We start from the raw sequence: 13,210 nt of genomic DNA, 5'->3' as shown, positions 1-13,210 counted from the left end.
GCGTTAGTTGATTGGCAACAAACATACTTTTAGCACAACAAAGGAAAGCATGTAATAACATAAATAAATAAATAATGCCAAAGAAGTTAAGAACGGTTAACTTTTCAATCAAATTTAAACAGGGAAGAGAACAGACAGAGTGAACAGCACTACTTTATAAACAATGAAACATTTACAAACACTTATTAAGCAAATTACTGTTGTTTCAGTAACTCAGAATAACTGATATAGTTGTTAAACACATCCCCACACCTTACCATTAAAAAATATTATTATAATTTCCAGTCATTTTGTATATTGTCATATTCAAGAAATTTGGATATTATTGAAAAATTCATTTGCAGAAGATACGGTTAGATGAAGACAGATGACTCACAGTGGAGACCCCTGAAAGGGACAAGCCAAAATAAAAAAAAGATAATTGAAAAGTTAATTTGTTTCAGTAACTCAGTCCTATAACTGAAACCCATTATATAGATTAATTACACAGAAGCCCATGTTTTCAAGTCTTTATTACTGTAAATTATGATAATCTTCAGCTTACACCTAAAGAAAACACCATATTTAGTATTAGAATTTTACATCAGATCCGACGTGGGCTTAATGAAAAGTATGTTTAATACTTGCCTTAATGTAGTTATTTTTTTAAAAATAGTTTTAATCTAACAAATGAGCATCATCGAAACATATATTCTAATTTACTGAATTTAACTGTGTTTAGCATTGGGCCAGGTCAAAGTGGGCAAAACGTAGATGGTGTTTTATGTGGTCATTGCTGAGATTTCTCTTGCGTACATGTTTGATCTGGTAGTTGTGTTCCATGAAATGGAAACATGGGTCAAGTTAAAGGTTAGTTTTGAAAAGCTACAATATAAAACTAACAATTACTGCATTTAATGTTACACAGCTCTTACAAACAATCAAAGGTAACAAATTAGTAACAATTATTTACCACTTTGTTACCATAACTATCAAACCTTTATAGACTTTATTTTAATCAAATCTCAATATTGCTCTGAATAAAAAGACCCGTGTATATATAAAGTTGAATAATTAGTTCTTAAGGATAAAATAAAATTTCTATCCTTATCAAAATATTTTGTTTTATTATTATAAACCAATAGACAGAATAATAGTTTAGCTATGTGTGTTTGACGTGTAAAATATGTTATTTCTTTCTTTGTTTATATTTATTCAGACAGAAAATCTTTAGATTTCAAGTTTCTTCTACAAAAATTTCTGATTTGTTATTTATGTCTTATTTGTGCTGGTTAGTATAAATAACACGTCCCACCGAGAGACGGCCCAGGACACGCTGGAGGGACTATGTCTCTCGGCTGGCCTGGGAACGCCTTGGACTCCCCCTGGAGGAACTGGAGGAGATGTCTGGAGAGAGGGACGTCTGGGCGTCTCTGTTGAGTCTGCTGCCCCTGCGACCCGGTCCCGGATAAGCGGAAGACGACGAGTACGAGTACGAGTATAAATAACACAAAAATACACATTTTGTAAACACAAAGTTCTTACATGTAATCAGAAGACCAGACAATTAATACAGTAATGGGGAAAACTAAGCACATCCTCAATGGTTCTGTTGGATTTAAGAAAAAAGAAATCAGCAAGTTGCTGCTAATCAAACGTATATGAATTTCAGCCCGTGTGACTACCTCTAAAATAGCATGTTTTGTCAGTTGCTGGTCTGGAGCATGCAGTCGTGCTCCAGGTACCAAGATAGAAAGAAATCCACAGTAACGTTAGAGAAGCAATTGTTTCTGTCCAATTATCTGGAAAGGGTTATAAGGCCATTTACAAAAAAAATATAGCCTATTGTCCTACACTGACAAAGATTTTTCATAAGTGGAAAACTTTTATACTTATACTACATTTACAGTGTCCAATCTTGACTGGGTTAGATGTTCCAGCAAGCTGACCACAACATCAGACTGCACAATCCTCAGAGTAATTATAGCAAACCTAATAATTACATCTTGGATTCTAAAGGCCTTGCTCGACATATTAAGTTTTATAGTTCATGACAGGACAATCAGAAAAGACTGAACAAGTATGGCTTGTTTAAAAAGGCTTACTAGAAGAAAGCCTGTTCTTGCTAAGACAATATCAGCACAACTTAGGTTGGCAATGCTTCACCTGATTAAACCACAAGACTTCTGAAAAAATGTGCTTTGAAAACATGAGACAAAAGTAGTAAAGTTTGGCCATAATGCACTGCACCACGTGTCATTAAAACCATGGTATATAAGCACAAACACTTTATACTAATCCGCTGGTATGCTGAAGCACTGAGTGATCTATTTTGATCTCATTCGGATTGTCACCATGGTCTTTGGTTTTAAATTGTGGTATGGGGGGATTTTTAGGAGTTGGGGTGGGCCCCTTATTTCAGGTGAAAAGAACATAAGGTATTGTAAAAATATGGATCTGAGACCAAATGATTACTATCGCTATGGTGTTTGACCTTGCTTTGATGCCATTCCATTTTAAATCACACTTCTGTATAATTTAAAAGGTAAATCTTTTGCATGTATTTCACCGCTGATTAAACCATCTAATAATTAATGTGACTGAAATTATCTTCCTTTTGCCGTTGAACGGTAAATTATTATACAGTTAAAAAAGCCCAGGAGTTAATCAATTTCTATCTCCATTAGAAATAAAGACATGCCACCCAAGCTCTAAAAGTAAACAAACCCAGCTTACCGCTTAAATCAAAGTATTAAGTAATGGGGGGCTGAGGCTCACATGGTATAGGAGTTTGTCCTGTAACCTGTGGGTTGCCGGTTTGAACTCCCGCTCTGTCTGTCTCAGTTGTTGTGTCCTTGGGCAAGACCCTTCACCTGATGTGTCTATTGATGGTGGTCAGAGGTCTAGGTGGAACCGGTTGTATGCCAACCTCACTTCTGTCAGTCTCCCCCAGGGCAGCTGTGGCTACCTGGTAGCTTACCGCTGTCAGTGTGTGTGCAAGATTGGGTGAATGACAGTTTGTAATGTAAAGTGGACTTGATAAAGCCCTATACAGGTTCAGGCCGTTTACCATATTATTAATCAAACTAATCCATAACTCACTCATTCACTCATGAAGTAGTAGTAGAGAACAACTTAGACCATCATGTATCTGTGTCTGGGGATGGTTTCATGTTGATTAGGTGAAGGGGATCCAATATGGACCATCCATTTTACTTCCTGTTCTAAGGGGGCAGGGCTACGATGATATCAGCATCTGACCATTGGATATTTTTTTTGTTTTTTCTTTTAACCGTGTCCTGTCTGGCAGAGTAGCACTCAGAATTGTTGTCTGACTGCCAGGAAGAAGCCCAACAGATTTACTTTCACAAGTGGAGCATTACAGCCAATGCTTTAATGCTCTGCTTGATATTTATAGATAAGAAACCTTATTAGAAGTTGCTTTAGGGTTATTTCAATTGTTATGGATACGGAGACGGAAATTAAAAGGACAAAAAATAAGGAGCAAGACAGAAAGAGAGAGGTGGGGCAAAAAGAAAAAACGGAGAGGAGAAAAGAATGGAGGAGAGAAAGAAAGACAAAGAGATAACAAGACAACAGCCTGCTTGCTTCTACACCTGCAGAAACATATATAATAACAGTATTGTTACCAAAAAGTGCACGGTACTAATGAATGCAAGATTACATAACTGCAGCTCAATATAGAACATTTGTGTGTCTGTTAAGACCTGAATCTAAACACCTGTGGGTTTGAGTGTGAGTGCGCTTATGTAAACCAGGCTTATCCATAAAAATATGCAATAGCAGGTGTGAGGAGCCACAGACTTGACCCCCTGGACTTGAGACAGACATGGAGGAGAGCCGAGCCACAGACATCCAAAGGCCCCCAAGAGAACGGAAACCCCAGGAGAACGACCACCGGGACTACCGCAATCCCCCAGAGAAGAGCAGGGGAGAGTTCCAGGGGAACCACCCAGCAGCCAGAGTGCACAAGCCCACAGGCCCATCGGCAGCTGTCTATGCCAGAGCGGATCCAGGCATGGACCCAGAGACCCGACCGGGATACTGGGAGTGTGCCAGCACACACCATAGCAACCAGCCCCAGACACTGAGAACCACAAGTACACCAATGGGCAGAGACACCAGCCACCGGCAGGGAGTGTGGCGGGGGGGCCTAAACTGATCCAGGAGAGGGAGCAGCTCAAGACCTAAACTGACACAAAAGCAGGCACACATAGTTAAATCACACATTCCCACATAAAAACACACACCTACGCACCCAATTTAAGACACACAACAATGGACGTTGCACACTCACTCACATTCCCCATACATACTCTATACTCCCAGACCTAGGTGCCGATACCCCATAGAAGCAACCAGTCCCCGGACCCAGGAGGTGGTCCCTTTCCCTGGAGACAGGCAGACCACCCCAGCACCAGCCCAGACTGGTGCCGGCACCACCTGAAACCGAGCAACCCTGGCCAAGACCCCGGCCCCCAGCCCTCTGCCTCAACCCCAGTCCCCAACGACCTCCATCCCCATCTGGAGAGGGGGCCATTTACAAAAGAGGGGTCTACCTGGTCCAACCAGAGCAGCCACAGGATGAAACAGTCCCGACCCACCAATGAATTCCAATCTCAGCCCCATGAGCCCCCCACCCCCCATGAACCCCGACATCAATCTTCCCACAGGGCCATTCCCTATCAGGACACAGATATCGGACACATGCCCCTGAACCCAAACGCAATGAATCCTCTCCCTACAGGGACACACCCCCACAGATTAGCCCCATCCCCGAAAAGCTGACAAAGATACACCGACAGAGCTAAATTTGGGATTTAATCTGGCAAAAATCCTGTTCTTTCAAACCATAAAACTAACTATAAAGTTCCTGAATGGATACATGCATCAAAATTAGGTCAGATACTAAAATTAACTGCAAAGTTAATTCAGTTTCAAATTGTGGTTGTACACAAAACACAGCCTCTGGATACAGATGTGCAGCAACTGTCTGGACAGTGAGGTTAACTGAAGTTAAACCAAGTCTCAAGTTATTGCTTACACAGAAGAAACCAGACTGAGTCAGAACATTTAAAATTTTGCCTATGTAGCAGAGTTGATTGTTACTAGCACGGAGATACTGGAGTTATTAATTTTGACGAAAGTCTGAAATTGTGAACTCCTGGAGTGTCACGAGTTATAATGTTCTCTTAAATATAATCAGTGGCATCTGATGTTAGAAGTCTGATGTTTTGAGTCCTATTGTGACCAGTGACAGCTGGTTTTAAGCTAATCACTTGGTACATCAATAATGTGCCGTTGTGATTTATTCTTTCGTATTCATGTACAGTGCAAGCTGTTCATAATAATGCCCACCCAGGGACGCCAATGTTGGAATTATGAATCTGAGAATATTATTTAATATTTAATATTTTATCCCTTTAGCAGCAAGCACGTGTTCTTACCGGTTAGCAGTTGAGCTAACAAAGAAGTGGATAGCTTAGCACCAGAAACAAACACATACCTTTAAAATACCAGGGTTAATATAAGGGTTAAAATGCATAAGCGCGGACGGCGCCTTATGATCAATGTTCATAGCATTGCTTTATCTACAGACATATGCAGAAATCTTACACATACACAAATATCTTGTTGTTGTAAGGCAGAATTCTTACAGCCATATACACAGAGAAGCCTGTTAGCAGGCCACTAAGTTACACAATACATGTTATTTCACACATTATTAAACATAGCAAAGCAAGGTAGAGATAGGTTTTAGTGCGATGTAGAATCACCACGTATAGTCTAATGTGTTCTGAATTGTATGTGCATGCAACCCTTTTTTTGAAACTTGACTGCTGTTGAATTTCGGAGGCCGCTGAGTCTCGCAAGTTGTGTTTTTACTGTGCGAACACCTGAGAGCAGGTGAGCTGTGAAATTGGACTGCTATAATAACCTTATGGTGAAAATCAACCATTTTATTTGTCTTCAACTTCATGTTTTACTGGTTTGCCGCCAAAAAGGTTTATGATCCTTTGTGTGGACTGAGTTTACAACTTTGCTTGGGGGTTTTATGACCGCCTGTGTCCCGCTGAGTTACACTTTGGGAGGGTCGCTCCCAAAGTTTCGTTCAATCATATTCCCTTTTTATTTTGCCATAACTGCCATAACTGCTGGTTTGATCTCATACACACTCACTGCTGTTTTTATTTTGTTTAGTTAGATATTTTGCCCTCTTTAATATAGAATTTTGCATGCTTGATTAGGTGAAGATTATTGAATCGGAATAGCGAGCTGTATCAGGGTGTGATTTAATAAATATTCACGTAGATAAAGAGAAGTCGTTTGTGTTTATTTTGTGCAAGAGTGATTTGTCAGTTAAAATAAGGTTAAAGTTCCCCATGTTTAGGCAGAAACGGTTGATTAAACAGTGACCTCTCTGGTAATAGTTATCAATTATTACTGAGTATTTAACGGTTGTAATTATCAAAGGCGTTGAGCCACAATTACAACCCCAGAAGACATCCCTGATTTCGATTCATAAATGAGGAGAAAGAAAGAAAGAAATTGATTTTCTCAAATTATTATTTTTAATTACAATTCTTGATGAATATTAATTAATCAATAATCATAATCCTAACAGACAGCAGAGCAGACTGGATGAATAAATCAGCCATGAAAAACAGAAATGAGGAGTATATATGGGGCATGACAGATGATGCACGGACACTGACTGACAAAGTGCAAGCGGACCGAATGAAGCTGATTGCAAGCTAAATGTGGCAGGGAGTGGAAGCAAGACAAAGCTGGAACTAAACAGAAATACAAGAACAGACTCAAACGTAAGGAACATCTTACAGATAAAGCAGAACATAAACTGAAATACACTTTAAACAGAATACAAGAATCATAAGAAACTAAACCTAAGCAACAAACTAAGGCACCACTTAGATAACACTGATCAAAACCAAGATACAAAACACAACTAGAAACACAACATAATCAGAATCGGGGAAAAACCCAAAACGAAACCCAAACACCATTACATTATGACATAAAGAACTTTACACTAACATTTATTCACATTTTTATCATTTGTTAAGAATGTTTACCATTTATCAACAATCTCATGAGCAGTACATTGGGACTATCTCAAGAGCCTGTGGAACAAATGGTTCTTTAGTTCAAAGTAATGTCAGCTGAAGGCCTTTTTGCACAACCTGGTCAGAGTAGTAAACCTCTTCCACTTTGTTATAATAGCACTAATAGCTGACAGTGGTATATTTAGTAGCAAGAAAATTTCATGACTAGACTTACTGCATGGGTGGCTTCCTATCACTCTAAATATCCTGGACTTCACTGAACCCATTTTTTTACAAATGTTTGTCAAGGCAGTTGCCATGTCTAGATGCTTGATGGTATATATCTGTGGCCATGGAAGTGATCAGCAAATGTTTGGTCTGCTTTAAACAGACCAGAGTTCGTTTTGCCCCCATGGTCCAGGGTTCCAAACGACCAGACCAAGGCCCATTTTGAGGTGGTCTCAGTCCATTTCCAAATGGAGTCTGGTGCGGTTTACTTCTGGTGTGAGAACTGTGCTCGATACAACCCAACTACAGGAAACGCATATTTGCATTCAACGAGCTGGGCATCATGGGACAAATTGGCCCTCTAGTGTCGCCAACGCTACTAATGTATAAATGCTACAAACAAAGGTGAGCCGTGGACAGACCTGGAGCAACAAGGAAACACTGTGCCTTTCGATATTTGGGCGGATGCACATATAACACAACTACTAGAAAAGACACACTGATGTGTTCAACATGTTTAGTGAGAAAATGAAGGAGAGGGGGTTTGAGCAGTCTTCTAAACAATGCTGTGTTAAAGTAAAAAAAACTTCACCAAAGTCATCTAAAGGCACGAGATACGTTGAACAAGAGTTTTCCTTCTTGTCTGGGTCTGTGCTCTGTCCTACCCTAGTCAATTCTGTCCAATGGGAGCCACAACCCTCACACGCTTGACTTTGTTTACAAGTTATAGTTCACTTGCAAAAATACAATGTGAAAGCAAACCTGCACCAAACTAAAACAATAAAGTCTGCTTTTATTCCAGACCAAAGGACTTCCTGGCATGAACAGACCCCTATATTCAATGGGTGTGAGCTAGTTATCAACATATACCAAGTTAAAAGTTACTGATTAAAAACTGAAAAATATTTTCCATCATAATATTCCTATAGTTTTGGAATTGCTTTTAATAAGATAATGTAAAAAGTTACAGTTTTGGCTGGCTGTGAAAAGCACAAAGGACAGTGATGGTTTGCAATCTTAAGGAGTGCCACCTTTAACCGTTTTAAAACTATGGACGAGCAGCATGTCTGATAAGTACCTAATTGCAGGCTGTACCTGAGCAGATAGCCTGACTGATAAAGCATCTAATATTAGCTTGTTATTCTTGTGTTACTTTATAAAGAGCAGAATGGCAAAAAAGTTTATTTTCTGCACAATAGTCTCTTAAAATATGCTACAAAATTTGGGATGTGTGTTTTTTTTTCTTTAAATGTTGTGCTTAGGTCAAGATTTCAAACATCAAGTAAACGATAACATAAGTTAATTACTCAGAATCTTTAATGAGTTACTAAAAATACATATGTACAACATGCATATATACATACATAAGTGCTATTATTTACACAAGAGGTGAGTCACATTCGCAGGGCTTCATTTGATGCAACAATCACTACTGCCAGTAGATGTCACCCAAGGGAACTGAATGAACCTTCGGGTAGTGAACCACTTTGGTTCAAAATGATTCTATGCTTCAAAAAGCCTCATTTTGACATCACTAGTTTGAGGAGTTCCTTAATGGAGTCTCCAGGAAGGAGCGTGGCTTGGTAGACCTAGGACGAGGTAAACAGGCGATTAGTCAAAAACTTGTTCAAAAAATTATTTCAAGATCTCGTGTAAATCGGCCAGGTAGTTACTACCGCAGTGGGCAAAACACTCAGGTGTAGAAGTGCTGTCGAGCCAACCTCATATAGTCCTCCAGCTGATGAGGCAACGATGTGCACCTGTCACACTCTCAGTCCTCCAGCTCCAGTGCCCCTTAGTGGTGAAGAAAGGTTAGCAGCAGGCAAGGTGAAAACTAGACTCTGACATGTGGTGACCTTAGCAGCAGTTGGAATGATTGTTTCTTATCTTATTTTAATTTTATTTGTTTAAAACTTGTGCGTAAATACCATGAAATTGTGGTATTTATATTCAAGTTATCATACCATCAGAATCTCCTACCAGCCCGTGTCTAGCTGCCATTCTCTTATCTTTTAATGCAGATTGTTGCTTGGGGAGACTGCTGTCCGGTTCCAAGTCAAATCTACTGAAAGGAAAAAAACAACCACTCCCACAATCCCTGGTTGCGGACACAGGAAAACCAACTACAAAGAAGCCATAAACATGACAAAAATAAGTTGTTTGAAAAACAAAAAGGGACAGAATTACATTTAAAAAAAAACTTTAGTCAAGACAAGACAAGTCAAGTCAAGTTTATTTATATAGCGCTTTTCAGCAATAAGGCACTCAAAGCGCTGTACATGAGGAAAAACATTACAATGATACAGAAAAACAAATCAAATGACACTAATAATCCTTGGGAGTAATAATAATAATAAATAATCCTTCCGGGTTTACTGGTAGAAATTGGTTCCAAGCCACTCTTAATAATGAAGCATCTTATGCTAAAAGAAGATGATAATATTGATAGTCTCATCATTCCACTGAATTCTAACTAGGGAAGCTGAGTCACTGGTACAAAACAGCTTTAATTCACATTTTCAGGTGCTAATAATATATTGCTTTTACTGGTACTGAAGTTGAACTAAGTAATAACAGTCCATTGTAGTCTAATTAAGAAAGCTGGGTAATGACCCAGCTTTCTTAATTAGACTACAATGGTGTAAGATCAGCTAAAGTTCAAATTTTCTATTACTAATAATGTTTGGTTTTCGCTGGTAATCCTTCTGATAAAACAAAAAATCTATGAAGAAGTAATGAAATCATGCAATTAGGTGCAGGGCTAAGCAATACACAAGAAGAAAAGATTTTGCAAGAGTGCGGTGGAATCCAGGGGGTGTGAATATATAATTGTGAGTGTGTTTGCAAGAATTAGACTGTCAACACAGATAGAGCGCCATTGTCCTTGAGGAGAGAGATGGAAGTTTTCTCAATCAGCTGCAAAGTCTTATCTGGGTCACAGCTGTTTGGGGGTGCTGGGAAAGAGCGCCATGTTTACATAACATTCAGGAGATATTTTGTTGATAGCCACTTAGCAGAAGTTGCCAAGGCCACGTTGGGGCACCAGATATAGGAAAACAATAAGCGTTCTGGTTCAAGCAGTTGTGTGGATTTCCAACCACTTTAAGAGTTTTTACTGTTATCTCTCAATTGCGAATCCAAATATCCAAATTTCTGGGACTTTCCCACAGTTCTGGAGTGAACAACCTTCTCCATGATTAAATCCTTTCACCTCTGAGTCCAAAAGCCGCTTCCAGGCTACGATTCTGTTCAAGAACCGTATCCAGCTTGCGGCTTAGCTCTCTTAACAATTCAGTCGCAGGCAGCTTTGGGATGCTTTGAACAGCTGCCCACATTTTGCTACTCACTCGATAAGTCAGGTAACCGCCGGCTCCAAAAAGCAGAAATCCTGTTATCAAAAATCCAAATATATAAACGTCTTCTGCGTCCTCAAGCGACATTGTAGTCAAGCACACAATCTTCCACTGTTGCCAGAAATCCATTGTGTATCCAGAGAAGAATGTAGAATGTAACTTTAGTAAGTTTGATGTTGTTCTTTAAATTATTTTTGCTTTAATTCCTCTGACACTGATTTATCATTACTTTTTATTTGTTATTAATGGTCTTGTTTGTTTATTTGCATTTATTTGTAATTTTAATTTTTTATCAGCTGAAGCATGTATAATTTCATTGTAAAAATTTTGCAGTGACAATACATAATTCATTAATTCAAGTGGGTAAAACTGAATGCCGCTTTAAACTGTAAGAGAGGGCATCTTGTATGAGGCAGTCATTGTAATCTGTTCATTTAGCCTACCACTAGAGGGCAGAATTAACCTTTTTTTGGAAATGAGAAAAATTTGGCGAGCTTCTATCCAGCCCTCTTCATCCAACAAACAGGATGGACTGTCACTCCAGATCTCATCTGAAAGCTACAGTCATTACAAAAAACTGCAGGACTTTACTTATCAGGAGATTAAATGATCTGGTCTATACCAGATTCTAAGTTTATCTAAATCTAACCTCACTTGAAACTACATGGCAGATTCCACAAAGAAAATAAATAAACTCAAGCAAAAAATGGAAAATTTGGAAAAACACATATGCAACATATACATATTTCACCTTTCTTTAAGAAAATAGTAGTGATTTAGAGACTATGCTTCACCTTTCTTTAAGGGCATTTAGCAATTTAGCATTTTGCTTCACGCCCTTTACAGCAGGGTGGGTTATGCTTTAAAATTAACAACAAAAAAAAGATTGCTACACCTTCCGCAAGGTAATATTAGATTAAACTAGGAGTTAAATGTGGTAATAAGTCCTGTTTATTAATAAAACAAAATAAGCCAGTAAAGTTTCTCAATAGATATATGCATAAAAATCTTAGATCAGATACTGCAATTAACTGTAAAGTTAAATTAGGTTTTAAATTGTGTTCTTTCACAAAACACAGCATCTGGATACAGATGTGCAGTGAAATTTGGATTGGACAGTAGGATTAACTGTAACCGTAAGTCCCAAAAAATTACTTATGCGATAGAAACCAGATTAAGTCAGAACATCAGAGTATTTGCTTACATAGCAGAATTTATCATTACAAGCAAGGGAAATACTATTGTACTTCTTAACTTCTCCTTAACTGACTCGAAAATTGTAAACTCCAGCATACAATTTTATTGTATTATAATAATATAATAGATAATATATTATTCTCATATTTATATATATATTATATATATATATATAAGCAGTGACATCTGATGTCAGACCTCTGATGAGTTCTATCATTTCATTATTAAGCAGTGACAGCTGGTGTTTAAGCCATCACACGGTGCATCAATGATGTGCAGTTGTGCTTGTTTATTCTCATATATGGACAGGGCGAGCTGTTTAAAGGTATGCCAGCACTCGAATTACTCTTTCATCTACTGTTCTAATACCACCGCGATATTGGGCTGGTATTCACAGGACAATGCACAACAGACCGAAAGTTATTTAATGAAATAACTTAAGCATACTACTGCACATCTTCTGCCAATTTACCCCAAGATCTGCCTGTGCAAGAGCTCCATCTCAGATTGAACTCTGATAGCATGTTAAATGGTAAGGTTCATTGAAATATAATTACAAGACTGAATGAACATAAAATTCTTTTCTTGAAATATATTGACTTCTCTCAAAAAAGGAATACAGCAGCATGAGTTTACATAGTTCAGTCTGAATGAACCACGTGACATCTGGAAAAATATCCTGCGAACAGATAAGCTTAAAGTAGAGATGTTTGAAAATAAAGCACAGATGCATTTTTGGCTAACACAAAAGCAAGTACTTTATGTCAACTATTAAGCAGGGCGGAGGATGGGTGATGATTTGGGCCTGTTTTACCACAACATGATCTTAGTACTTTGAAGTCATTGAGTCAAACATCAACGCCACTGAAAACTAAAGTATTACTAATTATAAGTGCCTTTTCATCCAAGCATCTGTCTGTGTTTAACTTTTTGATACAACTGCGGTTTCCATACAGTGGGCTTGGATTAATATAAAATGACATGCAAATGAAAGACTGCTGAGCTGAAAATATTCAATTAAAATGTCACTTAACAGGAAAAAAGGGAAACTGAAGGGGAGAAAACAATACCATTGTTGTTTTTAGCAGACCAGGTAAAACGCTAACATCATAGTGTCAGGGTTTGGACTTTTTGGACTTTGTTTTTGGTTTTGTGTTTTCGTTTACCTTTAGCTAGATGTTTCTTATTTGTGTTTTTGTATTCATGTTAGTTGTGGTTTTCTGTTTTGGTTATCTTCAGCCTCCCAGTGTGCTCTCCTCGCTCCTAGTTCCCTTGGCGTTGCTTTCCTGTTTATTTTCTTAGAATGGTTTCCTTATTATGATTATTATTTATCATAGTTCTCTGGTCCCTTGAACTCTCTTATTCATT

The sequence above is a fragment of the Girardinichthys multiradiatus genome, chromosome 2 (genome assembly GCF_021462225.1).
Source record: "Girardinichthys multiradiatus isolate DD_20200921_A chromosome 2, DD_fGirMul_XY1, whole genome shotgun sequence".
NCBI classification, from domain to species: domain Eukaryota; kingdom Metazoa; phylum Chordata; class Actinopteri; order Cyprinodontiformes; family Goodeidae; genus Girardinichthys; species Girardinichthys multiradiatus.
Note: the sequence above shows the minus strand (reverse complement) of the source record.